Consider the following 5,910-nt stretch of genomic DNA (forward strand, 5'->3'; position numbering starts at 1 on the left):
GGAAAGGGGAATGTTGGAGCTTCCTCCTCCCACTGATAATTGGACTAAGTGGGATATTAAATGGGCTAACAAGACCTCTCTTTCTCAAAGATATTGGATGACTACACTTAGGAGAATACCTCCTAATGATTTTAGCTCGCCATCTAGCCCTTTTAGCGCTTTCATGCAGTTGATTGAATCTCAGCTTAATGGTGCCTATTGCAATATAATAGATCTATTTCAATGCTATTTGGCATATACTAAATAATTGGTCCATAATTATCCAAGACTCAGAAGAGCCGCCACTTATTATCAGTGACCCCCGACAAATGACCACCCATTGGGACCTAAAACAGGTATGCCATTAGATCTATTGATCTAGTTGGGTCTCCTATGCTCATCAAACCACCCTCATGGCCTTGGGGCTAGGGCCTAAAATAGGTATGCCATTAGATCTATTTCTCTAGTGGGGTCTCCTATGCTCATCAAACCACCCTCATGGCCTTGGGGCTAGGGCCTTGGGGCCAACAGCATTCGGAGGTTGTACACTACTCCAAATAAATCATCCATTTGTATCAATTTGTAGTCCAACAATTTTGCCCATCATCCCAACTCCAACAAAGAGAGTATCCAAATATCCATGTGATCAACACCTCGATTCACATACACAAAGAGCTTCCCCAGCATAGTGATGTGGGTCCTATAGCTCTCCTCCACCCTAGGGATTGGCCCGAGGATGCATTGTGTTCAATATAAAACACAAGTGTAACAAAGTCCTCTTATAATATAAATGTAACGATCTAGGAGACTATATGTACTCCTTACTTAATAAAATTTTCCAGATATTGTAATACCCTATAGTTAAGCGGATCTTACACTCTCAATATTGGTCATCACCTGGACATACAATTGCAATGCATATATGAATTTTTCTTCTGATTCCATATTTAGATTGCATATGTAAAGTGTATGACACTAGGTGCTTAAATAACTTAACTGAAACTCAGCCAATGTGAAGTGCACAAACAATCCTTATAGGATTTCTTTCTTCTAGTGTCATGCTATGTTGCTAAGAAACAACACTGGGCTAACTTGTGCTACTACTGAACCCCTAGAAACTTATATAAACCATGGCCTATATACTATGATATGCAAAGAAATAAACAACTTAATCAAACATCTTTCCCTTTCAGTCACACACCCCCTACCATTTAGATTTTACTTGCTTGCACAAATATAGAAAGTTTTCGTTACAATTTTCCATAGAAAATAGACCTAAACATGCACTTTGACATATGAATGGAGGTAACTTGAGGTAAATTCTCATGCTTTACCATTATTACACAATCACAAACATTTTCTTTATTTTTTGTAATTTCATAATGAAAAAAATCCAAAAAATTTTAATTCTTTCTTTCATTTTACTATTTTTATGCTTTTTATTTATTTTAATAAAAATAATTGAAATTTCTAGATTTTTCCAATTTATATGACTTATATGAAGTGTGATCCATCAACATACACATTTTCATGATATGTAAACATTATTTGTTCTCCAATATCCAAGAACAACACCATTCTTTATTAAATATCATATTTCAAGTTTTATCGCTTTATTATTTTTAATATGGATGAACAAAAATGAATGAATTTTTGAAACTATAGACATCAAAAAACATATTTCAATCATTTTCAATCATATTTCCATCATATACACTAAAAATTTATCATTAAAAATTTAATAAGAGTCACTTTAAAATCTGCATGCACAATCCTCATATTTCCAAAAAGTGGAGTTGTTGATACTGTTTTCGAGTCTTGTTGATGTATCCAAATCACTCGATCTATGTTTTATTATGCTTTTGAATCATCATCCATCCCTGCTTTATTGAATAAGCCTCCCTCTCCATGCCCGCCCCTTCTCTCATGTGCAACTATATGAAGAGGAGAGAGAAACAAGAGAGCGAAATACTGGAATTGGATCTTCTCATTCACTACATCATTTCTCATGCAGTATGGAGTGTTGAAGGGTGAAGAAATTCAACATTCCATTCCTTGATGATGGAGGATTGATGTGGAGAGGCACGAATTTTCAAATTTAGGGAAATAAATGGGGTGCAAGGTTTGACTCTCCATTTAATGGTCATAAGGTTTGTCCTTATGAAGTGGTTGTTAGATTTAGAAGCTAAAAGGAACGTGACAAAGGTCAAGATGATAGATTTCAACACCAAAAAGCCGCTCGTCTAGTCAGATCACAATTCTGAGATCATTTGCCTCCTCAACCAGGTCGAAACCACTTTAGGTAAAGTGTGAAAAGGCCAAAATGAACTAGATAATTTAAATCTTATAGCTAATCTCGATTAGGAAAAGGCAACTAATCAAGAAGTCAAATGACATGGGGGACACTTTTTTTTTGGTTCCTTCTCCATCCCCCAAAAAATGGAAAATTTAAACCAGTCATGATTCTATCCCTCTTGGGCATTGACTGTATCAAATTTTCACTCTCCGTTTTGCTCCGATTTGCATGACAAATAGTTTAGTATTCAACGAGATCAAATTTTCGAGTCTTTCTTTGTTCTCTTTCTCTATCCCCATAATCATGGTTCATATGGGTTGAGAGAATGAGGGGGAATGGATGTTGGTTTGTGACAAAATATGAGGGATAGATAAAGAAAACACCAAGAAGCATCAATGGCAGCTATAAACGAGTGTCAATGCTGGCTTCTTGTTCTCAAAATACGATGGAATACATATGCGGTTTTATGTGTAAGTGGGATTCCTCTTGATTTTATGATGCATATTGATTTTCTATGGTTGAAATTGGTTTCTAGTATTCAAAAATAGTTCATTCTATAAAAAATATCAATAATTAATAGCAAGTCTTAATTGTGTATACACTTTATCCAAAACACGCAAAAGTGTGATTTTATGCTAAATCATCAAATTTATGAGTTCCATCGTGGCAAATTATGTTTTCATGGAGAAAAATGGGGATTAATAGTGAATCTCAATATTCTTAATAGCTTCACATAAGAAAATACCAACAAAGTTAGAATTTAAATTATAAACAATTGTGAAAAATAGAAAAAATTGAGTTCAAATTGAGGAAAAATTAGATAGGGCGTGTGGAAAATTATGGAAATTTAGAGCTATGTTTGTGCAAGTATAATGAAGGTAGGGCATTAGTATTTGTATTAGCTTATCTTCATTTATATGCTTTAGTGAGTATTTATTTCCTACATTATGAAGAAACGTCACACATGGAAATACCTCTTAACCTACCCATCGCAAGAAAACCCTAAATGGTAGGGAGAGAGGGGGTTTTATGTGTTGAATATGGTTCAAAATTTAAAAATTTTTACTGTTATTTTTATATAGATTTCAATCTTATCTTAAGTATTAAGAGATATAGTGGCAGAGAGTAATCCAGCAGTGCCTTATGATTGTAGTAAAGTCGTTAGTGAAAGAAAATCATAGAAAGAATGTTTGAGCACATTCACAATATTGATTTCGTTTAAGTAAAATGTTTGTGCACTTAAAGTCATCCACTTTGCATTGCATTGCATCAACATAGTATAAAGAGAACTATCACTTCGATGCATAGTACTTGGCTTTAAACTATTGACCGACGATGAGTGTGAGGCTCCCTATACTATAGGTTTAGTATAATTGTCTCCTTGGTGACTGATTTGGTAAGGAATATACTATTTCCTGGAACAAATATTGTGAAGAGTGGACTTTGTGCATATGTGTTATATGTTGAGGCGGTGCATCATGGGGTCAATCCCTAAGGTGTAGGAGAGTCATAGTGGGGCCACAACGATAAGCTAGGGGGTGCTCCCTTTGTCTCTGTTACGAGGTGCTAGACATCTATATGTTTGAATACTCCCTATACTTGGAGTTTGAAAGGGTATCATGTTGGACTATAATCTAGAGATTGTATCTACAAATGCATTCTTTCAATAAATAAATTCAAAGTGTCTGTACGCTCTTGGTTGAGAGGCTATGGGGTTGTTTGAGTGAGTATAGGAGGCCCAACTAGAACCCTAGAGCCATGGTCGGCCCATTTTTAGTTTCGATAGTAATCTTCCCTAAAGTCATGAGTCAATCACAATTGAGTACGATATCTATGGGTCCCATTTTCAAACCAATTACGTTAACCTATACTTCATAATTTTTAGCTAACCATATGGAAACATGTGGGCACATTTGAGCACCAATTTTCTCTTCATCATTAGCTAGTTGTACTCTTATGGGTTTCTATGAATCAGTGGTGGGAAAATAATGTATCCTATCCACAACTGACTTATTCACAAAACTGTGTATATTGCCATTATCTACCAAGATAAACATATACTTTCCATAAATGGTACCCTTTATATGAAGTGTATTAGGGCTCTTTAAACCTCTCCAAGCATCCATAGAAATAGAAAAAAGGGTAGTGGCAGGAAGAGTAAATTTTCCCTACTAGGATCAAAACGAATATGCCCACCAAGGTCAAATGGAAATCCGCAACCTCATAAAACTGATTAGGATCAGGATCTTCATCATGCTCTTCAAATTCAGCTTGTGCACTCTGTTGGTTCATCAATAACCTCACCATCCCCATCCTTAAGTATTATCATGTTATAATTCTTAGCCTTAGTATTCTTGAAAGTGTACAACCATGCGAGCTCAAGCATCCTCAAGCCTCCACCTCCAAGCTCCATGCTTCATACCTGCACGTGAGACAATAGAAGAGAAGAGAAGAGAAGAAGAGAGCAGATGATGGAGAGCTTCATCTCCAAGATCCCTCACCCTCACACACTCACTCCCTCACACTCTTACACACACTCTCTCAAGCACACAGAAGCAAGCAAGAAGGAGAAGAGAAGAAGATGAGTCCACTTTGCCACATACCAAAGAATGAGCTTCTCATTCACTTTTTGAGTATATATACAAAACCCTAACCCCTTTTGGGGTGGTCATCCCCTTTTTTACATGGCTGGCCATGTCCTTTAGGCCTTCTTTCCCATTGTCCTCCTATCTTCTTATTTTCCTTTTACTACCCCTCTACCCTTACAATTCGCATAGGAGGGAGCTTGGCGATGTCGTGACACTACACGTCTACCATTGCAAACCTGAGGTAGAGTTTTCTGCTGATTTTGAACTCTTTACTCAGCATCATTATGAGTTTATTTTCCATTGTGTGTATCTTTTATGTTTGCATTTGTATGACGCACGAGCACATGTAGTTAGGCTAGGCACAAATTCTTCAATGAATTCATAAATTTTGTGTGGGAGCATCACTCGATTGATTGCATAGCATGGTTTCTAAATTTCAAATTGCATGAGTGATTGGGCACGAAGTTCTTCCCCAAAGCATGCTCTTGTTAGGAAACATTGCACGGAAGACAAGGTTCTTTTGGCAAGATCATAAATATGAATCCTAACCTTGAGAAGTAATATTGACTCAACAAAAGTGTTTATCACATCAACAATTCTAAAGAAAACTTGGACCAATGTTGATTTTTCACTCCTAATTATTCTTATCATATGCTCATCGGCTATTGTCAGAATTCCTTTCTGAAAGGCCTTGATGGAAATCAAAATAAAGTTCATAGTAGATCAACAAGATGAAATGAAAGGGCACATGAAAATGAAGTGTGTGGATTTAAATGCTTTTCCCAAGGCCACCTTATTACTTTGATTTTCTCTACTAACTACTATGGTACTGAAAATGACATAGGGACAATCTTGGCATTGGAAAGGGAACTCATAGTTATTCCCAAACTAATACACCCTTTGCATCCTACCATTACATCATCAGAGACATCAATAGAAGGTCATTTGAAAGAGACATGAATGTAGGAGCTAAAGTCCACCTACCCCTACCTCTAACTAGCTTCAACCTACTGAAGATCTTGGATTACTAGCATGGATAAGAATAAA

This window comes from Lygodium microphyllum, chromosome 25 (assembly GCF_053477565.2).
Source record: "Lygodium microphyllum isolate KBCC chromosome 25, Lygodium_microphyllum_v1.1.10, whole genome shotgun sequence".
Taxonomy (NCBI): Eukaryota; Viridiplantae; Streptophyta; class Polypodiopsida; order Schizaeales; family Lygodiaceae; genus Lygodium; species Lygodium microphyllum.